At 39.1% G+C, this 25,535-nt stretch overlaps 1 pseudogene; it reads right to left on the bottom strand.

The window, feature by feature from the left end:
- Positions 1-1,671: 1,671 nt before the first annotated feature.
- Positions 1,672-14,567, bottom strand: LOC132777256 (transmembrane protein 144-like; annotated as a pseudogene).
- Positions 14,568-25,535: the final 10,968 nt, after the last annotated feature.

Genomic DNA, 25,535 nt, shown 5'->3' with positions numbered 1-25,535 from the left:
ATCGAAACAAAAAAAAACCCCAAATACAAATCGATTTTAGAAACAAATTTTTCCGTTGTTACCCAGGCCTAGTAGATATTATTTCAGCTACAACCTACAATGTTGCAAAGTTTTGTGCAGCAGTATACAAAATTCATCAGGGGATGAGTGGTCCCAAAAGTTAACTGTGTATCCAGTAATCATTTCTCTTGATTCTATAATTTGTTGATAGACCTGTGCATTGTATGTTTTTATCCTGTTTCCCCCTCCGCTCCCTCACCGTTATTGGGCTTCAGTATTTATATTTACATTTTAAATGTACTAAACGTACCAAGTTCGTATGAAACTGTGACTTTTATTTCCTGTGCTGGTCTATGACTGAAATAAATGATTTGATAACTTCATCTGTCAATTTGCACAGGCCCTTGCCTCTCCCACCCTCCCCCTCACTTATCTCAGTAATGATGGTCAATTAGAAATCCATGACACCCCAAAACAATAGATTGGATGGTTGCTGTGATTATGTGGTTGCTGGTAATGGCGATCAAAGGGCCCCCAGAGATGCATCACCCAAGGCATTCCGTTGCTCCCTGCTCCGCTGGCCAGAAGTGAGGCCAAAGATCCCCTAACGGCCTAACTATCTGTCATAGTCTGTTAGGTCTGATAGCTAAGATACAGTTGGACCTCCATGCATTCTGTATCCACAGATTTCAGGGCTGTAGCCAGAAAAAAATTTCGGGGAGGGTTGACAATTTCGGGGGGGGGGGGGTTGACAATTTCGGGGGGGGGTTGACAATTTCGGGGGGGGGGTTGAATATTTTGGGGAGGATTGAAAATTTCGGGGGGGGGGGTTGAAACCTGCCTCCTAGCTCACACTGAAGCAAAGAGCACAGCAGGGGGCAGAGCAACCTTCAATAGCCTGCAGCTCCACCCCTGTCAACCACCTCCACCAAGTCTGGCCTCCTTAATGAGAGCATTGAACACCCAACCCCCCTCAACTTGGTTGCTTCGCTACATTGGCTATTGCTGCAAGTAATGACAGTGTGAATAAATTGTCAATACTTGCTTGAGATAGTGCTTACAGTTGTGGAGGGACTCTTAATTTTTTGCATCTCATAGACTTAGCATGAGGATTTGGTTAACCAGTTAAAATTTATGAGTAAACCAGGTTTTTTTAAAAAATCTGAAACATTTCGGGGGGGGGGAGGTTTGAACCCCTAAAACCACCCCCTCGCTACAGGCCTGACAGATTTAACTATGCGCAGCTTTAAAAATATTCAGAAATTCAAAAAGCAATGTTTGATCTGTGGTAACTTTTGGCAGAAGTCATTAATGTCAATAGAGTTGACTATTAAATGCATTTTCCTATTTCCATGGTAAATTCAGGAACATATGTTATTTGAATAGAAAGGTCATACTGTTGTCTCCAATTCTGTGAGGTTTGATGTAATATTTTGTTCTCCTTAAAACAACAACTACAGGTTAAGTATTCTTTATACAGAATGTTTGAGATCAGAAAGGCTTTGGATTTTGGAATAACAGTATTTATTTACACACACTTATAATAAGATATTTTGGAGATAGTATACAAGTCTGAATACAACATTCATGCTTCATATATAACTTCACACACACACACTCTTTCACACCAAAGTTATTAACTGATGGTGCCATCTGCTGGTTCAAGTGATGTTATCTTCAGGCTTTGGAAAATACAGTTGCAAGCGATCCAGCCAAAATGAAACAAAATCCTACTATGAGCAGAACGTAGTTTTTCAGTCCCTGCAGAAATATAGAATGGGTTGGAAAGGGGAAAGCAAGGAAGAAAAATACAAGAGATTCAAGAAATATAACATGACATTATCTGCATCACATTGTAGATCAGGAGACTCATACCAGTGTTGGTTTATCAGTACATGTTTTATAATTACATAATCATATTGGCCACCGGAATGGCGAATCTGGCTGTGGGGCATAGAGAATCTATTGTCCTGGATTGCCCAGCTACCCCCTCATTCCATCCTATGGGGGGAAGTGCCCACTGCCTGGCTTCCCCCCATTGGTTCCAATTGAACATGGGAAGCCTCTTGCATTTCCACAGAAGCGGTATATACTGGATCCTCTATAGTTTTTTGACAGAGCCCCAATGGAAGTAGTTCTACATTGTGGGATGGGAGCTGGTGAGCCCTGTCTCAAAACTATAGAGGATTTGGTGTTTGCCACCAAAAATTACTCCATCTGACGAGGTCATAAGAAAATTAAAGTCCATCTGCCCTATACCTAGTATAGGCATACAGTAGCTGAACAACATTCCTCCAGTTAGCCAAATGAACTGCATTACATGAGCTTATTAAATTAGCCTGTCGTTGCACTCCGGGTGAGCTATGAAGTTTTTGATTTTGGATCAATCACTATTCCTTTGCCTTGCTTAACTAACTGAATCATTGTGTGGATGAAATGGCATTACACAAATATACTGCTGCAGATATGTTGGATAGCAATTGCTACCTTGACTCAATTGCCCATATGCTAGTTAGGTTTAAGTTAGGACATTTTCACACCTTTACAGTTATAACATTATGTTAGCACTGTCATTGTCATTGCAACAACTTATGGAATTCTGGAATATGTAGCTTGGTGACACACTAGAACTATCTGGCACAGAATTCTAAAAATCTATTTCTGAATTCCATAGGATGCTGCCATGGCAGTTAAAATATAACTCTGTCGTGTGAAAGGTGCCCTGAACAATCATGCTGTATTCTCTGCCTTTAAAGAAGGTTTAGAAATATGTGTTGGTGCATAGTGTGTCCATCTGGATGCTAGTGAAGGTAAGAATGGTTCACTATGTTGCAGATCAGCACTGATGTTGTCATTTAAAGCCCCAAAGAGCTTAGGTCCAAGGGCACATCTACCCTGACAATTCAAGGCTGATCCATCATGATAGTCACCTGATTGGCTCAAAAGCTTTCCCCACACGGACTTCTCCAGGTGTCATGGATGTGGGAGGGAGTTCTCATAGCTCAGTAGTCCGAATTCAGTTCTGTGCCACTGAGCAACTATCCTAAGTGACCCCATGTCACAGCGGTGTCCAGTCACAACACATATTTCCCTTCACTTCCCCAGTGAAGGCAAAGGGAAAATGGAGAAGGGGAAATCCCTCCACGTCTTCCTTTTCCCTTCTCTGTGCTTGCTGCCTCAACATGGAGCAGAGGGGAATATAATCCAATTTCTCCAGGCTGTCTGAGCACTGGAAACATGGGAAGGCAGTGGGAACAGCTTCAGCTGATTCCATGTAGGCTACTACCCTAAGTCGAGGAGAAACCCAAATGCTGAGGCAGAATTCAGACTTTTCCCTAACTTTTGGTAATGTTCGGCAAGGTGAGTTCTGATAACAACTTCCATCTAATGGTTTGGAAAGTCAAAATGAATGGGTGGAAAGAAGGTACAAGAGAGTTGGGCTTCCTCTCTTCCAATCTTCGCACTGTTCCTCAAATGTAGATATGGCTGTGATGACAGGTGTATGTTCAGGATGCCATATCCCTTACCTTCACTTCTCTGAACATCAGAACTCCCCACACTGCAGCAATAAAGCCAGGGCCCTATAAGGACATGTTTAACACATAGTAAATAAAATATTATTTGTTCATATTTAACAATCTAATTTAAATTTCATAATGCACTCAATAAAATCTAATTGTGCAGTGAATTATTAACTAATTACACAAACAAAAGCATGAATCAATCCTGCAAAAAGGTTCTGGACAAAAATGAAGAAACTTTTGCTTTCATCTAAAGAGCTGACAGAAAAGGTAGATAGGCTTAGCTCTCACAGTAATGTGTGTGGAATTCAAATGCTTCTGTACAGACATACTTCAAAACTAGGTAAAAGTTTGTCACTGTCCATTTGGAAGCACACCTCAGCTCCTGCTTATGTAGAGATACCACACAACAACTCACGGCTGTAGCAATTCACTTTTGTTGTATTATTTAAGTCATTTTGATTGATGGTGACTGTAAGGCAAACCTGCCACAGGATTTCTTGACAAGATTTGTTTATGGCAAAGGTCAGTGAATTTCCATGACTAAGTGGGAATTTGAGTCCTGCTCTCCAGAATTGTAGTCCAGATCTCAAATCATTACATTCCAATGGCTCTAACAATAATTCACAGTTTGTTATTGTTAAATCTCCACAGATTGTATTTTGATGGTGAATAATAATAAAGTGGTGAGCACTATGCAAAAGGAAGTGAGCTCAGGAGCATAAGAAGACCATTTTCCTATTATGACAACATCTTTTTTTGGTGTTGTTGTCCATTGAAAAGGCTGTACGATGAAAAGGTGTGATTAAGTATTTTAACAAATGAAAACATTAAAAAAGAGAGATGTCCATGGGAAGCCCCACCCTCCTTCCCATAGTGACTCTTTTGCACATTCCATGTAATATCATGGGAACTTCCAATGGTATAGACAACAAAGTAACTTTCAGAAGGATGAGTAAAGTCTATATTTTGTTGTCATCAGTTTCCCATAATACTTTTCTATCCCATTGAATCCAATATGCACCCAAATTAAGCCAAAACTGATCTTTACTTCAGGTCTCAGCCATGATCATAGGTTATGTACAAAACATCCCAATGGTCCAATTCTGGCTGTTGGACAATAGTGTGTCATGTTGTATCCTATTGTCCAACACCAAGAACATCTCTGAGGATGTCTTTGCAATCATCAGGTTTGATTTCAGCAAAACTTGCCCAAAATGACTTAAAGTACCCCCAATTTCCTTTGTCAGTAGATAAAATATATAGGATGAATGATGTCTGTTTCTACATTTCTAAAGTCAGTTTGCATTAACTGTACCACCTATGTATATGGAATAAGCACAATGTTAACCCCCACTGTGAACTATGTGAGTGCATCTATTTGGGGAAGATAAGACATACAAGCTCTACAACTGATGCTTTTTTCATGCAGAATAGTCAAGCCATTTCCTCAGCATCACAGTTCTTTAATCAGTCTTCATTAAAGCACACCCTCTCCACATGGTCATTGTTCAAAGATATTTAGGCTTCTCTGGGATTAATTTCTTGTTGCATCCCACTCTGCAATTAATTTGGTAGGGAAACTCTCTGGATAAAGTTGATTTCTTTCTTATTTAGGCATCTAATGTGCTTTCATGCCTCAAGCAACAGATACTAGAGAGTAGCAGAAGGCCTCTTTACAGAATCTCAATTGTTGCATTTTTATTATACTTGATGTCACTGGATAACAAAACTGTGTGTGTCATATAGTCTCTTTGACATCCCTAAGTGGCCCCTATGCATCACAAAGGGCATTGCTCCATCATAAACACAGTTTCTTTACATTGAATTGTCTATTTATACTGATGGATGTGAGGGCCTTTGCCTTAGGCAAAAGTGTCTCGGATGAGCCATGGCTTCTAACTGCAAATTCCATTGTGGTCCAGCTAGAATTACATTTTAAAAATGCAATCACATATTATCATAATAAAATAAGGAAATGAGGAAAACGGAATCTACAGAGCAGAACAGAACCTAATATATATACTTCCTTATAATCAACTTCTCAGACTTCACCACACACAAAGAAGCATTTCTATACACTTAAGAAATTGCCACCAATGGTGCCCTTCACACGATGCAAGCTTCAAATGTGGGGTGGAGGTATCTTGCCGTTTCTAAAGTGTGGGTTTTCCCATGATTCTTGAGTTGATTGGCAAGTTACTTATTCTGCAATTTCCTGTGGAATTTGTGGAAAAACGATCAATTTAACATGTGATGGGAATGTTTCATTGACCGTTTGTAAATAAAACGATGATGTCATCATGGAGGGAGGAGCCGAGATGGGCACAATCGATTCCTTTCTGCCGCCATTAACGTTTTGGGACTGAGGAGGTATAGCAAATAAGAGAATCAAAACATTCAGGAGAAAATAGCAAGCATGCAAATCCTGGACTTAGTGTCTCTGCAACCTTAGCAAACTTCTTCATTCAACATCCCCCCCCCCCTTCCAGTGTCAGGTCATAAAAGTCCTTTTGAACTCTTGTCTCTCTGAAACTCCTGCTGTGCTGCTTTTGCCTATCAAAAGGATAGCAGAGAGATTTAAGAGAGCTAAAGCTTCATTTCCCCCCTCCCTCCTTTAAGAACGTAACAATAACCTTTCTATACATGTTGCCAGAAGCGACTTGCAGTTTCTCAAGTTGCTCCTAACAGAAAAAAAAAACATGTTGTTGTATGGTTTTTTTGGTTGTAAGTTGAACTCCCGAGATTACAAAGAGAGAAGTTTTTTGTTTTTTTAAAAAGAAGACAGTGGGGAAAGGATGCCTTTACTGTGTGATAGCAAATCAAACAGATAAATCTTAAAGAAAATGGAAAGAAGGATTAGGTATGCTGGAGATAGGAAAATCTTTCATTTAATTCCAAAACAGGGCATGGCGAAGCTTTAGGGAAAACCTACTCTTCCAAACACTTCACCTATTCTGTGGGAGGAAGTTCCACATTAAGAGGTAGGAGTAAGAAATATGCATGTCTCAGTTCAGGGAAGCTATTTGTCGTAGGACAAACATCCATCATTCCTCAGCCAACACACAAAAAGTAGTTGTAGCCCAGGGAAAAAACTTGCATGCCCTACCTGGCATAGAAAAATATCGAAGTCCTTCAAATAACTATTTAGGGCCCTGCCTTAGTTCTAAACTATACAACCCATGTTCTCCACTCCTCATTTACAGACAGATTTATGATTTTATTGAAACTTACAGCAGTGATTATTGGAAAGCTGACCACAGAAGTGAGGTAACGATTTGCAACTGACCAGCCACAACTTGCCAACGCCAACAATGCACCAGAAAGCAAACCTGACAAAAATAAAATCACTATATTCAATCTTCATGGGATCTGAACAATTGCAGTTTGGATTGTTTCTATTTAGGGTCCAGTCAAGCAGCAAGTGACACTCTCTTCTACAACATACCATTTTATTTTCCCTCCCCATTTCTGTCATAGGCTTGGCCTGATTACATCTTAATAATACCCTTCCCCTTTCCCAAATACAGAGAAACTATCTGCCCTCTTGCATTGTTCACTGAAAACTCTACTTTAGTTTCCCTGAGCCAGCTGCTATCCCCCTCTAGTGAGAGACAGTGCCATTTTAACTAAATGAAGATTGACATCGGAAAATGAATTTATAGCATTTGCATTTCATAGACATAGTAAACAAACAAGGAAACAAACAAGTCAATACTCAATTCAAGCAGGAGCTAGCAGAATATATTGGTATTGTTTGAACCAATCCTGGGATACCATACATTTAGTCTTGATCATTCTAGACATTGACCACAGAGTCCAGCATGTTACATGAAACAGGGATTTTCAAAAACTCAGACCTTCTATAGGTGTTTTGGATTTCAAATCCCAGAATACCTGACTACTTTGGGTTGAAATCCAAAATATTTCTTTTAAACAAAAATTGAGAACCATTGTCACAGAGTTTATTTTGAAGAGAACTGTTCCATGCACAACTGCAATTGCGCAATCCAACAATACGGGACAAAATTAATAGCTCAAAAAAGGCCAATGTCATTTCATGTGGCGAGTAATGACCACCAGGTGTTCATGTCTCCTGTTCAGCCAAGGACACAATGGGGAATTGAAAGGGTGGTGTCTACTGGTGCCGAACCAGACTGCTTTCATCCACCATGCCAGCTCGGAGCTGAAACCTCTAAAATCTACTATTAGCCAGAAATTGTAATACTGGACTAGATGGAGCAACTGTGTGATTTGTATTAGGCAATGTCCTATGTTCCAAAAGCCATTTATAGGACCAAGAAATGAGGTTGCTACCTTAAAAACAATTTTACTTGCCATATGACATAACTGGTAGCATACTTATAGAGGATATGCCTTCTATTATAACATTTTTCTGTTTTATATGCTAGAATTAAATAATATTTAAAATTCTCTTGATTTTCAGTAGCTTTTAAGGCTTATCTGCAGGATAGCAATTTTTTCATTTAATTGAAAAGATAGCTGGTGATTTTAAGAATGGTATACTTCAGTGTGGCAAGGATCTGAATCCCTCACTGCAACATGACCTCATCAGATGGGGTGAATTTAGCATCCTAGGATGCCTTCACCCTGTCTACTGGACGAAGTCCCATGCTGGACAACACATGACGTCGTGTGACTTCCAGCCAAGGACCCACCTCCAAATGGGAAGAAACTGTCACTGGATACTTTTCCCCCAACACAGGATGTTTCCCATGTTAGGCTGGCACCAGCCCCCCTCCCCCCATCACAAAAAAAAACAAAACTGCAGCAACATACGCCAGTTATATTATGCATTCTTTTAAGAGAAACATGATAAAATATATTTGAGAATACCTGGAATTATGGCTTTAGGGTGGAGTTTAGCACGATCAGTCATTGCTACGCAGTACAATAAAAAGTAGATGGTACTACTAACAAAGATACCAACACATTGTGCAGGGACATAATCTAAATCTGAAAGAAAAGATCAAAATGTGTGTAAAGTCATTTAGGAAACGTATTCAGGAATTACATAAGGATGTTACAAACACAACTAATTCATCAAGCATTGCAAGAATATCCTAAGCACAAATGCATTGATATGAAGAATTCCTCTGGCTGTGATGGAATGCACTGGACATCATGCCAGCTAGTATGCTGACTGTAGTTACCAGGAGTCATCCTCCCCCATTGGAGGAGGGCATCAGGTTGGAGAAGACCATATAAAGCGTCTTCTGCTTTTCTCTGTTTTTTTCTGAATTAGATGCTTCACTCAGCTTGCATGTGAGCATAAACACCATTCACAATGGCTGTAAATACTATATTTCAGCCATGGGCAAAATACGACCTGCGGCGGCATGTGGCCCTGGTATAATCTTTTGTGGCTCCCATTATGATTTTGCTTCTCAAAGTCCAACTATTATATCTAGGAAATGCAGAGTTCATTTCCACATGTTTGAAGTTGCTCTGAACCCTCCAATCCCACGGGTCAAAATAAAATTTCCCCCAATCAAAATGTTCCAAAATGTACCCAGGAGTCCAGGAAGGCCGCAAACTATGCCCTCATGTCCCCTGGGGAGAGGGGTGGGATATAATAATAATAATAATAATAATAATAATAATAATAATAATAATAATAATGTCTTCTCTATGTAAGTCAATAGGTGACTTGATGGCACACATACATACAGACACAAACATATCTTTTAAACATAAAGTATTGTGCCTTAATACAAGGCCTTGTGCTTCATTACAAAGTGGAATGTAGTCTCTGAAGTTTAATCTTTAAGGTGCTATAAGACTTCTTTTTACATTTTTGCAATGGACTGTTATGTCTTTCTCTCTGGATACTATTATTACAAGTATTGATTGGTCTTTACCATTCTGACTGGCTCCTTCATAGCCCGGTGCATTCTTCTTGCTCTGATTCTTGATATAAAGGACTGGCACAAAACTAGAGCCGTACAATATCCCTGCGATGATAGCCAGAGAGCAGCCACTTATAGGGGAAAAAAGAGAAGGTAAATTCAGTATGTTTTGAGCAGTGCTGTCATAGAAAACATAGCAATATATAAAAAATGTTGATGGGTTCCCAGAAAGAGATGTCAAAGGTTCTCATTACTGTAATAGGATAGTTACAAGTGTTTTATTCTGTTGCCTTATAAAATTAACCAGAAAATGAATGTCACCAAAAATAACATGGTAGAGAAATTTAACAGAAGCACATGGTCAACATACAGAACTTTCTTTTGCAGAGGAGAAAGACTCTGCACCCAGGACTCGTCATTTTTGTTATCAGTTCCTTTTTCATCTGCTTTGACTGGCTGTTGACAAAGGCCACGTTCACAGGCGTTGATTTGCTGTTGATAAAAAAATGAAATCTACTGAGTCTAAAATTTCTGAAAATATTCCAAACTGGATTATTTGGCTGTTGACATTTGCTAGTCATGAGAGATGTGTCTCCTCCAGTATTTGATGTGACACTGAAGATCAGTTCCAAGGTCATTTCACAATACACAACTATAGCACTATAATTCCAGTTAAACTGCCATGACTTCTTATGGAATCTGGATTTGTCATTTCATTAGGCACTAGCTCACCCTTGTTGAGAATGCCAAATGCCCCATAATCTGGTTTCTGAATGCAAAATATCTGCATTAAAATGGATAGCACAAGTTTACACTGATACAAAATTCTGTTCAAAGCAGACAATCTGCATTCAAAAACTGGATTTTATAGAAATGTAGATGGGGTCTAAATTGCCAATCAAGGATTCCATAGGATGGAACTATGGCATATAAAGTGGAATCATCGTGTTGTAATCATGAAGTAACATGCATTATTGAAGAGAATCTAACATGAAGCAGGAAAAAAAGAATGCTGGGGTCTTATAGCTTCCTCACAAAGCTTTAGAAAGCATATGATCTGAATAAAGCTAAAGCCTTTCTTTCAGTGCTGAAGCATATGCTGTATATACTCGAGTATAAACCTGGTTTTTCAGCCCTTTTTTAAGGCTATACTCCTCCCTCGGCTTATACTCTAGTCAAGGTTATTTATTATTTTACTATATTGATTAATATTATTACATTTATTATTTTACTATATTGATTAATATTATTATTACATTTATTATCTTACTTTATTATTTTTATTATTACCTTTATTATTTTATTCTATTATTATTTTGACTCCATTTATTATTTTACTCTCGTTATCATTACTGGAAGGATACGTAAGCACATTTATACTGAAGGTTGGTTTAATCAGAGTTGGACAGTCTTATCTTAAATTACAGTTTTATGTAAATATTCCAAAACATTTAACCTACTGATGCCTCAATTAATGTAATTTTATTGGTATTTGTTTTTATTTTGAAATTTACCAAGTGCTGCTGCATTTCCCACCCTTGGCTTACACTCAAGTCAATTCATTTTTCCAGTTTTTTTGTGCTCGAGTATATACGGTATTTAAAATATGAAAATGGAACTTACATCACATTCTTCTGTAGGTTGTGAACTCTGGTCATCGGTTGTTATGAAAAGGAACATGATGATGCTGCAAAGAAAACCACATGAAACACAAAACTCATTGTTTCACTCAATTATGTTTTTTTTTTAAAAAAAACTAGAATAGTACAGTTATTAAGAACAAAACTTATTTTTAAAAATAACAACAAAACAACAACAACTACCTGATCACTGAAAGTGCAGCTCCAACATAGCTTAATACAGGGTTTTCAACTGGTTCTGGGTCAAGTCCAAACCAACCAAACCTGTGAACCAAAAGTAGAATTCGATTGTTTGTTTGTTTTTAAATCAAAATTAAGTGAAACTAAGAAAGAGGTCCACAGGCAAACAATACTGAGGGGACCACTGAGACAGTACAGGCAGTTCCTGGGTTGCAGGCGAGATAGGTTCTGTAGGTTTCTTCTTAAACTGGATTTGTATGTAAGTCAAAACATCTACATTTTTAAAATGTAACTCCAATCAAATATGTATATTTTCAGGTAGATAGCATAAAGAAGGGTTAACACACCCGTGACATTTATCTTGCTATCTATGATGCCCCTGTTCAGAAAACTTCACCTCACTTTTGGATTGTCATGGAAACAAGGCTTGGTAATAAACTTCAGTGAAGACACAATTTCCCCATGATAACTCTTCCAGTAATGGGTTTCCCTTCCTAGGGGTAGATTTCCTTTTGCTTCTTGTTGTCTCACTCCCATTCTTAACAATGAATAGGATGTAAGTCAGATGTCTGCATCTCAGTGACTGCCTGTGTACAGAATTTTCTAATGACACAGTATCTCTGTTTGAGTAAATCTGGTACATAGAATAGAAAATTTAATATACATACATTTCTGAAAGCTTAGATATCTGGATCTGATCTACTATATGTGAAATTGTTTGCCTTCTTATTCTTTGCATTCTGTGCTGCCCTTATTGATTCATGTTTGTTACAAAAAGATTAATATGCAACAATAATAAAGAGTAAAATAGTGAAGAGTGGCAGCTAATTCAGCAAATTAATCAATCTTATATATTGTCATTTGAAAGTAGGCTCACTAATGCCTTTTTCTTTCATTTCAGAAGTCTGCAGAGAACCAATCCATAGCTCCCTGAAACCAAGATGTGAGCAGAACGTTAAGCCTGAATTGGGCAGGGGGTTGGACTTGATGGACCACGTGGTGTCTTCCAACTCTACAATTCTATGATTCTATGAATGTATTTACCTTGAGATGGCCCAGCCAGTAAGCATGTTGAAAGAAGCCCAGAGTAAGAGACCAAGGGCTAGCCCAATGGTTTTTATAATAGGAACAACCATTATGTTACCTGCACAGGGTGAAAAGAACAACAAAATCCATTGAGTCTTAATGCAATATTCATAGCTATATTATTGCAACAACAATACTCATTATGATAATACTAATGGACTAAAATAACAACCACCATTAGGATGGGCTTAAAGAGCTAGGTATGTGTAGCCTGCAGAAGGGAAGGGTGACAGGTGACATGATAGCCGTGTATAAATAAAACATTTGAAAGGATGCCATAAGGAAGAAGGAGCAAGCTTGTTTTCTGTGGCCCTAGAGATCTGGACTCAGAGCAATGGGTCCAAATTACACGAAAGGAGATTTCACCTAAACATTAGGAAGAATTTCCTGAACATAAGAGCTGTTCAACAGCGGAACTCTCTGCCTCCTAGTGCAGTGGAAGCTTGTTCTTTGGAGCCTTTGAAACAGAGGCTGGATGGCCAATGGCAAGGAGTGCTTTGATTGTTCTGCTCCTGCATTGCAGGGGGTTGGACTAGATGACCTACGTGGCCTCTTCCAATGCTATGATTCTATGATTCTAACTCATATAGACTGAAGAATAACAATTTATCAATACCATATGTTGGTATAACACATACCAATATATGGAAGTAGGGGTGAGTATCTCCCTACTTTCTGACGAGTGACATCCTCATGCAGTATGTGTGTTTAAGGGGAAAATAGACACTTTGGTGCCCAATGTGTGGCCATATAAAGGTCAACCAGGAACATCTTTTTCTCTGTTATGGAGTTCCATTGCTTTATGCAGTCATGCCCCTCCATCCAACATGTGTTCTGACAATATGCAAAAGATCCCAAATGAATCCCTATTAAAACATCTGTTTTATTAATTTCTCCCTGGTTAACATGAATACATATAAAATAGTTTCAATGTTTTGAATGCATTACAGCTGCACTTGTTTGACTTTTTCCAAACAATTATATTAATATCAAGGTGCTATTTAACTATTAGAATCTCAGTGAGAAATACAGTATATATCACAATTAAAATACATCAAAAATATTGTGTTAAATTACATAGGTGCTAGATACAGGAATAGGACATAGTGCCTGAATGAATACATTACAGTTAGTGATGTGAACAAACACAACAATTACTGGGAAGATGGGGAACCCCAGATTATTTCCCCCCAGCTTTTGCAGGGAAAGATAAAGGAATAAAAGAACAACCTTCCATTTTTTTTGCTCTCAGTTCGTACATAAATGATTCAACATCCCTGCAATTTTTAAAGTGTCCTCCTGTAATTCACTGTAGGCCTACAACATCTTTTTACCCAACACCGTTCAACGTTCAGATAATCCAATAAGTAAAAGTTTATTAAGGAATTAGCCTAAAAGGAAAAAAATCAAATAAAAAAGAAGCAGCTAAAATATAAAAAAAGTAATTCCCAACAAGATCAAGTGTTCACCAGTTTTTGAATCAAGTCATCGAAAAGCAATCCACAGAGACTTGTGTTAACACAAAGCAAAAAATCCTTAAGCAGGTTATTGTTGAAAAGTTATATTCATAAACATGATAACAGGAACACAAGAAAGGCAAAACCTCCAAGAACACGAAGTCATGAACAGGAATCAAACCAAGAATCTTGAAATACAAGAACCAGGAACTTAGGACTAAAATCTGGGAGCCGTTTCCCCTTTTTACAGTGTTGTTCCCACTAAAGATCTGAGAGCCCAGAAACCACTTAAAAGGCCTCTTTCCCTCCCATGACATCACTTCACACACACCTGCTTTTTCTCTCCTTATCTCTTATCCTCTGAGAAAAACGAGTTTGTCTTTGTTTTACATTCTGCCTCCTAATTTCAAGGCGACCAGATCTGGAAAAACCTTTTGTCTCCCACATTCTCCTTCTGAAGGCCACTCTGAGGTATTTTGATGTCATTTTCTCCCGTTGCCTGTGAACAGCCTAGAGGTTTCAAACCATCTCTCTCCAGGCCCCTGCTATCTTCCACAGGTGCCCCAGAAATTACAGGTTGCGACCCATCATCCCTTTCCTCATCCTCTGAGCACTCAAAAAGCTCATTGGATGCTTGCCAGGCTACAACATGTGCATTATTTGGATGAATTAGCAGTTGTTCAACATTACCTGTAGCCCATAAAAAGCCACCAATCATAGCAAGGTGCCAAAATATAGGGGATCTCTGGATTAAGTGAACAATTGCACCTACTGTCCAGATGGCAAAACACAGAACCCACTGGAAGAACATCCCTAAAACACAAATAAATGAGTTAAGCATGATAGAAAATTTTTAACTGACTGCTACATATTCTCATTTACTTTTAATATGTTATAGAGTGCTTAGACTTTGTGATGATGAAGCCAGATTTTTTCCCCAAAGTATACTTTAGGACCAGTGTTTTGGATTTTGGATTCTTTTCCTATTTTAGAATAACTGTGTTTCCATATGTATACATTATGTGCTATCTTGGCAATAGGAGTCAAGTCCAATAAAAATTTCATTTATGATTCATATATACCTTATAAACATAGGCAAATGTATACAATATTTTAAAATTTTGTGCATGAAACAGTTTGTGTATGTCGAATCATCAGAAAGAAAAGATGTCACAATCACAACCGCCTATGTGGACCATTTTGGATTCTGGAATGTAATATTTGGTCTTGAATGACTATAAAATAGGTTCAATGACAGTTAGGCATGGTTTTTTTAAAATGGAAACAGGGACAATTGTGTTGTTTGTTATTGACCCACTGTGTCATGTAAAGTCATTTTAGAAAATTCTGGCTTCAAATATAAAGACTAGAAAGAAAAACAGGTGACTAGAGTTCTATATACACATTCTAGTACATTGTCAGAAGTATGAACAAAATAATGGTTTCGTTGTATCTAGATATATTAATTATACAAAAGTCCTTACAACTGTATATATAACAAAGAAATCTCCTAAGAGGAAGACTTTGACATTAAGGGAACTGGCATTTGATAAGCAGATGCTTTGTTTTTACACATCGGACAACTTTAAAGGTTTAGAAGACCTGTAGCAGCTCACATAGCTCTTTAAAGATTTATGAGCTGGCTAAAGATTTGCATCTTATTGTATCCTATTGCATTTTCTCACAACGTTTGAAGTAAAGGTAAAGCTTGTCCCCTGACATTAAGTCCAGTCGTGTCTGACTCTGTGGTGTGGTGCTCATCTCCATTTCTAAGCTGAAGAGCCTGCGTTGTCCATAGACACCTCCAAGGTTATGTGGCCAGCATGGCTACATGGAGCGCCATTACCTTCCCACTGTAGCGGTACTTATTGATCTACTCACATTTGCATGTTTCCAAACTGCTAGATTAGCAGAAGCTGGGGCTTACAGCGGAAGCTAATGCCATTTCCTGGATTTGAACCTGTGGCCTTTCAGTCAACAAGCTTAGCAGCTCAGTGGTTTAACCCACTGCACCATTGGGGACTCCACAACATTTTAGTCATGCTTAAAAACCTGTGGTTTCAGTACTGCTTCATCAATGCATATGCGAAAGTAGATCCATCTCTAGGAAAGCTCATGATAAAATGTAAATTAATTTGTTTTCAATAGATAAATAAAATGTTAGATTGAGTCATTTTCCTCCTCCATTTTCCGTTTTGAGCTACTCAGTGTATTGAAAGGGTATGTTGAATGCTTAATAATCTCTTCTGCAATAATATTATTTGACTAAGTCTGTTTTAGCAGCTATTAGTGCCACCAGCTTTCTTCTAAGAATATCAACAATGAAATCTAGATCTGTACAAGGTATAGCAACAGCAATTTGGTCAAAGTCCAGATAATTACCATCTCCGACGTCGAATTTCTTCACTGACACAAAAGTGGACCCAAAAAAGAAGACAGCTGCTGCTGAAGCAGTAAAAGCAATGAAGGATGGTTGTGTTTGCTGGCTGCTGGCAGAGCCAGAACTTTTCAGCGACCCTTCCACCGCCATTCTTTGAGTTTTAAGTGACTCCTTTAAGGAGTCACTCAAGTAGTGACTCAAGCAGTCACTCAAGTTGTCTTTTCACCTACAAGTAGTGGAAATAGAGAAATACAATATTTTATTAATTAATACTTTTTGATCCCGTCTTTCCATTCAAAATGAGGAAATATAAAAAAATGGCTAGTAGACATTATTGAACCTAAAATCAAACCCTTAATTTCACCACAATAATCAGTATACATCAAACATTTTCAAAAATCTTTTTAAAGAGATGTATATTCATCTTTTTCTAAGGAGGAAGAATGGGAATTGATCTGTATGATCAAGCAAACATGGAAAAATCTAGTAGCATACAACATCTATCAGCCTAATATTTCCATTACTGTACAACTAGTAATATCTTTAGGCCATAGTTAAGGACCACCTGTCAAGTGGGTTGTCAATCAAATGCACAGCGGAACATCCATGTTTTTAGTTCCTTATGAAAAGTGGATAGGGAGGGTGCTAGCCTGATCTTCCTGGGGAGAAATTGCCAGAGCCGAGGGGCCACCACAGAGAAGGGCCTCTCTCCCCACCAACTGCGCCTGAGACGGGGGTGAGAACGAGAGAAGAGCCTCCCCAGAAGATCTTAGAGACCATGTGGGATCGTAGGGGAAGACACAGTCATGAAGACAGGCAGGTCCTGAACCATTTAGAGCTTTATAGGTGATAAACTGCACTAGGAATTGGGACCGGAAACTTATCGACAGCCAGTGGAGCTGTTTAAGCAGGGGGATTGTAGTTAGCTCCAGTTAATAATCTTTAGCTGGAGGGGTGTGGGTTAAAGGTTCAACCCACCCAACTCTGAAATGTTTCAGGTTAAAAAAAATCTGGTTTACTAATGAATTTTAACTGGTTAACCAATTCATTAATAAACTAGTTTTTTTCACCTGAAACATTTTGAGTCAGGGATGGGGAGTTGAAACCTTAAACCACCACCCCCTCTGGCTACAGGTCTCTTTGGAACCATGCCCACAAGCCCTGATTCAACATTTATGTTGCCTCCTAAGTGCTATCGGTGTCTCGTGGCTCTGATTATGATTATTTATTTACTTATTTATTTACAGCATTTGTAGACCACCTTTCTCAGCCTTAAAGTGACTCAAGGCAGCTTACAGAAATTGGCAGAATTTGATGCCATACATTCATAAAGTACAATTAAAAACATTCAACCTAATATTATAAAAATCATATAATATTATAAAAACCATTAAAACGATTAAAAACATATCATCACCAGTGTCGTCCTGTAAAAATAATTGTCCAGCAGCATTGTCTAGTCTTTCTGTATTCATTCTTCCTATTTCATAATTATTTATTCCACTGCATTTCCAATCACTTGTTCAAAGAGCCAAGTTTTTACTCTCTTTCTGAAGGTCAGGAGGAAGGGAGCTGATCCCCAAGGAGGGAGTGCCACAGCCAAGGGGCCACCACTGAGAAGGTCTTGTCTCTCATCCCCACCAGGCGCAGTTGCGAGTAAGGCGGGATCGAGAGCAGGGCCTCCCCAGATGATCTTAAATTCCTAGCTGGTTCATAAGGAGAGATATGTTCGGTTTGTATTATGGTTTGTTTTTTTCTCTATAAAAAGAGACTCAAGGTGGCTCAAAATATACAATTTTAAACCTAAAAAAGAGAGGCATTAAAAAAGAATTAAACATTAGCAGCATTTAAAAATAAATAGTATAACCCCCCCCCCCAAACCAAGTAAAAAATTATTTATAACTAAAACCACAGCACCCGTGACTTGATCTTATAAACTTCCTTCTCTAAAAGACTGCCTGAACATAAAGGTTTCAGCCTGTCGCCGGAGGGACAACAAGGAAGAGGCCATTCTTTCTTTCAGAGTGGAAGTTCTAGTTCCAGAGTGGAGGGACAGCAACTGAGAAAGAAAGCCCACTCTCTTGTTCCCACCAAAAAAGCTTACAGAGCAGGTGAAATGGAGAGCAGGGCCTCTCTCTTGTGGATCTCCGAGCCTGGGCAGATTTATACAAGAAGATATGGTCAGCCAAGTAACTTGGACCTGATCTGTATAGGGCTTTAAAGTTCATAACCAGCAGTTCGAATTGTGCCCAGAAACAAACTGGTAGCCATGTGAGCCACTGCAAAGGAGTTATTGGACATAGTGACAAGGGAAGGGAGGAGGAGCACCTCTTTCCTTTAATGTAGTCTTACTCTCAGATGGTTACTGAGCAACCATGCTCACCTTTCTCCCTGATGCTGGAGATAAGTCCCAAGAAAGAAGCTCACCAACAGTACAATTTGATTGTACCTATCTGCCTCTACCTCGAGCAATGAATGAGAGACCTTCAAGGCATCCTAGTGTCAGCTGCCCTGCTTAGGTCACACAGGCTATGGTTTCCTTGGTTGCATCTATGCACTTGAATGCAGCCCCTTATTTGCTACTGCTTTATACCTTACCAAGCATCATAGGTGAGGGGGAAAGGTTTGTCTGGCATGCCTTATTTTTGAGAAACTCATTTTGACACATTCATGTGTTTCTAAAAAACAAGTCATGCCAGATGAACCTTCTCTCTCTCCCTCTCCCTCTCCCTCCCTCTCTCTCTCTCTCTCACGTTACAAGTTTGGTAGATGAAAAAGCTGTGAATGCAGTATGTTTTGATTCAGTAAGGCATTTGATAGGGTCCTCCATAATATTTTCACAAATAAGCTTGTGAAAGATGGCCTAGATAATAATACTGTTCATCACTTAAGAATAAATTGGTCAACTAGCCAGAGGATTCTTACCAATGGATCCTCCTCATCCTGGAGAGAGGTGCCATTGGGTTCTCTCTTGGGTCCAGTGCAATCCAACATCTTAATCAATGACTTGGTCGATACAATACACATGATGTTTTTCAAATTTGCATCTTATACCAAATTGGGAGATATAGTTAATACACCAGAGGACAGGATCATAATCCAAAATGACATTAACAGATTACAGAGCTGGGACAAAACTAACAAAATATTTATTTATTGATTTATTTACCACATTTATACCCCACCCTTCTCACCATGAAGGGGACTCATTTCAATGTACATTTCAACAGGGAGAAATATAAGATGCTACACTCAGGCAGAAAAAATCAAATGTGGATACAGGATGGGTGAGCCCTGGGAAAAGGATCTAGGAGTGTTAGTAAATCACAAGCTGAAGATGAATCAGCAGCCATAAAAACCAATGCCTTTCTAACTGCATCAATAGAGGGGCATAGTGTCTAGACTGAAAAATGTCACAATTCCACTCTATTCTGCTTTGGTCAGACCACACTTGGAATAACTGTGTCCAATTCTGGGCATCACAATTCAAGAGGGATATGAACAAGGGAGAATGTGTCCAGAGGACGGCGAGCAAAGTGATCAGAAGTTTGGAAGCCAAACCTTACGAGGAACAGCTTAGATATAAGGAAAGGAGGCTGAAAAGAGACATGAGAGCCATGTTTAAATATTTGAAGGGATGTCACAGTGAAGAGGGGGATGCTTGTTTTTTTGCTGCTCTGAAGACTACACATGGAGCAGTGATTTAAATTGCAGGAAAGGAATTCCACCTAAAAATTAGGAAGAATTTCCTGACAGTAAAAGCTGTTTAGGAGAGGAATATGCTGCCTTGGTGTGTTCTGAAGCCTGCTCTTCCTCCTCTAGGGACCTCTTCACATGGGGCTTTTTTTCCCGTGTCAGGAGCAACTTGAGAAACTGCAAGTAGCTTCTGGTGTGAGATAATTGGCCGACTGCAAGGACTTTGCTCAGGGGACGCTCGGATTTTTTTAATGTTTTACCATCCTTGTGGGAGGCTTCTCTCATGTCCCCGCATGGGGAGATGGAGCTGATAGAGGGAGCTCATCCGCGCTCTCCCCGGATTTGAATCTGCAACCTGTCAGTTTTTAGTCCTGCCTGCACCGGGGGCTCCCACATAAGTCTAAAATAGCCCCATTTTGTCACTTTGGCCAGGCCTGGATGGGAACTATTGAACATCATCAGACAACCAACCACTATGGGGAGGAAAGTGTAGTTTATTTAGGATACATCTGCACTCTAGAATTATTGCAGTTTAACTGCCATAGTTCAATGCTGTGGAATTATGTGAGATGTAGTTTTACAAGGTATTGCACCTTCTCTGTCAAAGAATGCTGGTGCCTAACAAAACTAGGATTCCATAGCATTGAGCCAGGGCAGTTAAAGTAGTGTCAAACTGCATTAATTTTTATAGTATAGATTTACCCCTAGTCTGACCCCTCAGGAAAAGCCTGTCTCATATACGACGTCATCACACAGCTGGTGGCAGTTGCTCTCCTCTTCAGAGAGGTATGCATTTTTTTTTCCAGCCGGCAGGCCAATCCCATGGAGGAAAGCAAGGATTGTGTGTAGTGAGCGCAGCTCCTCCCCATGGACCTGACAACATGAAAAGCTTCCTATATTATCAGGTCCGTGGGGGGGGGGGGGGGTGGAAGCTGTGTGCACTACACACACTCCTAGCTTCCCTACATGTGATCACCTTGCCGGCCAGTCAGATGGGCAAGTGAGGGAAAGTGAACCCAAGAGAAGTGCCGCCGGTGGCCGCATGAACAGGTCCATAGAAGATCCTACTAGTAGCGCTGCTACAATTAGCATAACCTCTTTCCCCACAGGACCATAAAGTCCCACCTGGTATGAAATCTCATATCAAGTGCCTATACCTACATTGTAGTTTTGGCAAGAATTCATTGGAAATCTGTATGGATGCTATAATTCAAGTAGGATGTTGACAAACTGGAATTTGTCTGGATGAAGGAGGTTAAGATACTAAACCTTCCAGACACCAAGTCTATCTGGAACAGCAAGGAGAACAGAAGAAGGGTGATATGAGAGCTATCTTTAATTATTTGAAGGTATTATCTTTACAAGATGGAGCAAGATTCTTCCTCTTGCTCCAGAGGCTAATGGCCGAAAACAATGAATTCAAAGTACTAGAATAAAACATTTCACCTAAACATTAGGAAGAACTCCCTCCCAGTAATAGCTGTTTGTGAGTCAAATAGATGGCCAAGGAATTGATATACTCATCTCTCATAAATGTCTTCTCAGTGTATTCCTTCATGGAAGGAGATTGGACAAAATGACCGTCATAGCCCATTTGAAACTTAAGATTCTACTGTCATATTATTTTATGAATCTTGATCCCTTTGGAGAGGAACACATTTAATAGTAAGATTTCACAGAATAAGTTATACACCAGAGTTCTGTCAAGGCTACAGAGAAAGTGTGATATAATCATTACAACAATCTTCCTCCAACCTAGCATCTTTCAGATGTATTGGACATGTTGAATTACAATCCCAGTTGTCCCCAGACAAGAAGGCTGGTATAGCGAACAGAAAATAAGGGACAATAATTTTGATGCATTTGGATTGGCGTTTTCCATTGTGTTCAGTTTTTGCAGTCCTAACAGCACACGCTTCCAAATGTCTACATGGAAGTATGACATCTGTTCAATAGGACGTCTTCCAAGAGAGGTTGTTGGCGGCTTGATGCTTTCATCTGGACTGTTTTCTAAGCAAGCATATATAGACTTGCTTGTTCAAATTCTCACAATCATTAAGAAAAGGAAGCTACTATTTGGTATGCAGTTTGCTAGCTTCAGGTCACTTAAAAGCACACTGTCAGATATTCATGAGTTTGGCAGTTTTGCTGATTCAAACTTTGAGTCAGCAGCAGCCTTGCTTGTCTTTTAACTTTCCTCTGACAACTTTGGACTTAGTGTGATAAATTAGAATGATCTTTCTATTGTTAGCAACCTTTTGATGTGACCTTAATTCCAACACAGATCAGTATTCTATTGTTTGGAGCACATATTATTCTTATTAAGCTCCTAGCTTCTCTTTTATGATCATAAAAGCTAGCTATGCAATACTTCAGAAACAATGTGTGCTTAACAACTGTCCAAGTTGTATAGTGTTTCACCATAGAGTTAATATAGAAATTGAATAGTAGTGGAGTCAAAATGCACCTTTGCTTGACGCCTTTCTCAGTTTTGACTGCTTTGGTAAGATGGCCCTGGAGACTGCATCTTACTTTCAGAGTATTTGTTTTATGGAGTGTTCGCAATAGTTGTCTATTTAGGTGGACCCAATCTCAATAGATAATAGGAATGAGAGAGGGGGCCTTCTCTCTGGTTGCCCCCCATCTCTGGAACTCCCTCTCTAAAGAAGTAAAAAAGGCCCCATACCATCCTCTCCTTTAAGAAACTTCTAAAAATGCACCTATGCACTTTAGCGCATGGAGAGGAGGAGGACTTAGACACTTTAACCATTTGGAATGCTGGTCTAATCCCACTTGTATTATATGGCTGTCACGATACATCTTAAATGAACACTGACACCAGCCAATTTTAATGTAACTGTATTTTAAATTGTATGTCGTAATGTTTACTTATGTTTTAGGTAATTATGCCTTATTGGATTGCTTATGTTTTATTTTCATTTCAATGCTTAATTCTTTGTTGTAAGCTCACTATTATTATGCTTTATTGTGTATTATTTTGATGTGTTTGTACTCACCTGAGACATTGAATATTTGCCTCTTTTTATGGGTATACAGCCCTGAGTCACTTTGGGGAGAGAGAAATAAAGATGATGATGATGATGATGATGATGATGATTACTGAGTCCCTCTAACAATGAAAGTCCACGCTTTCAAGTATAAAATATAAAGAAAAAACCCTTTGGACATCCCATATCTTTATGATAAATTGTTCACACCAAGGGAAGAACAAGGAGTACTTTCACACTATCAGTGTGGTATTATAGGACCACCTGGGGCGGCTCAACCCATTACGCAAAGTAAGCATTCGCGGTATAGTTGATTTTGCCCAGGGGCGCTCTTGGGGGAAAATAGCCCTTGACATATGCGAGTTGTAGTTACTGGGATGTATAGTTCACCTACAATCAAAGAGCATTCTGAACTCCAGCAATGATGGAATTGAACCAAATATGGCACACAGAACTCCCATGACGAACAGAAAATATATATCAGTGATTGGTTGGGGGGGGGGGGGGGGGATACTGTTTGCTTACACTTGAAAATTACCTAGGGCCGCCTCTGAGGACCACATTAACTGCCATGGCTCAATCCTGTGGAAACTTAGGGTTTGTGAGCACACTAGAGCTGTTTTGTTGGGAATTCAAAATGCCCTTTCCTAAACTGGAAATCAGGATGGAACTATGTCAGTTGAAGTGGAATCGTTGTTATAGTATTGCTCTTTATCAGATAGGGAAAACACCACCCTTACTTTTAACTTATTATTTTGAAACCCTAATAAATGTCCTTCTATTAGCAACCATAACAAACTGTCTAAACCTCCAGGCATTTCTTTTATTATTTCCTGAACTGTTTTGGCTAATGTACACTAGAGGGCCCTCAATGGTTGGGAATTCACAGATGCAAGTTTATTCTTTTTTGAAACACATCACTCTGGAGCTTTTCCATTGCAGAATTTAAAATAGTTTTATTTTTATTTTTGAATAACCCTGATAAGTTTCTATAAGCTTGTTGCAGTTGCCTAGAAATAAACACTATGTGCAACCAAAACAGAGTATTTTAAAAGAATACAAAGCTTACACTCAATCCTGAATCATAAATGAACTGTGATTCTGAGAATTGGAGAAGTACAAGTTTGGAAAAGTTGGAAGCTCATTCGTTATCTCCCCCATCATTGTTGGTCCTTTCAAAAACACTGCACAACTATGCCTTATTACACACATAATTTCCTGATGCAAAAGTAATGTATCACCTTATGAAAGAACTTCTGATTGTTGTTTATATTTGCTATAAATGAAATTTTAAATAATCTTACCAACACAGCATGCCACAGATTTTCTTTACTCTCATAAATCTCTAACACGAATACAACAAAACCCTAGTAAACTCTTTAAGAGGAAACCATCTCATGTTGGTCCATAAGAAAAAAAAGTGTTCACAGAGAAGTGGTGTGTGGAACATTTGATTATAGTCAATATAATTGTTTCCTTGGTTTGTAAATGAATATGTATAAATATATAAAGCACACCCACACATTCTTTTGATGAAACATGGAATAGTTTGTTAATTGGAGTTTTATCATTTTATTTTAAATATATATCTGGATGCTGAAGACATTTGTTGGTTATATGAGAGTAGAGCCAATTCATGTAGGACAGGAAGTGTTTCGATATTTGGCTGATATATTCAGCTCAAGTTAGGCCTAAGGGCCATCCAGACAGTACCTCTATCCCAGGAGCTTCCACAGAAAACAGGAGGGTTGCCAGACACCGTTCCCTATAAACATGGAAGCAGTCACTACAAAAGGCAAAAACCGCAAGATTTCCAGGTGCAGGAATATCACAGTTTTGAGCCGAATATGCAGATCTTCACATATAAGTATGTCCCTGCAATCGGAAATCACAGGATTTCTAAATCTGGGTTTGTTCCTGGGTTTTAGATGTTTGTTCCTGATTGGTTGGTTCCTAAAAAGAAGGTAACACTTAAGAAGAAGGCAAAAACTTTGTTTTTGTGCCAGAAACTTCATGAAACATGTAGAGGGCACATTTTCTTTGGACGAGACAAAGTTGTGGCCCCTCAGTCAACTTTGTTTTTGTGCCAGAAACTTCATGAAACATGTAGAGGGCACATTTTCTTTGGACGAGACAAAGTTGTGGCCCCTCAGTCAATGTTGTACATCTTTTCATAAGACTAGCCATCAGGAACAGCCATGTATAACCCAGGAGCAGCACCCTGTTATTTGATGCCACAAGTACACAACCAAATCTGTCTGGCCAGATGGCCAGGCAGCCAGGCTCTAAAAAGTGTCAATAATGAGAAAGTTCTGTTCCTGGCTTGAAAGGGTGTGTTCCTGTTTGATTGTGCAGTGCTGACTTCAGCAGAAGTGGTCCTACCCTGTAAACTTTGTTTGTGTGGCAGGTACTTCATGAAATGTCTGGAGGGTACAGTTTCTCTGGTCAGAACAAAGAACAGAACTTTTGCAAAATTTCACTGCAGTGATTCTCCGCATATCCACATCTTGAAAGTTTTAAGTAAACACCAGAGTTTCCAGCGGAAGTCCCACGGCGGGCATCTTGGGAGCCTCTAAATCTCCCAAGAAAGCATCAAATCTGGACAATAGAGGCAGAAATCCTGGGACCAACAGGTCTGTATGTGGACCTCTTCTTAAGTCCTGGGATTTTTTGCCCCGTTTCAAACCCATGATTTAG

This window comes from Anolis sagrei, chromosome 5 (genome assembly GCF_037176765.1).
Source record: "Anolis sagrei isolate rAnoSag1 chromosome 5, rAnoSag1.mat, whole genome shotgun sequence".
Lineage (NCBI taxonomy): Eukaryota > Metazoa > Chordata > Lepidosauria > Squamata > Dactyloidae > Anolis > Anolis sagrei.
This window is presented reverse-complemented; position numbering and strand designations above follow the sequence as displayed.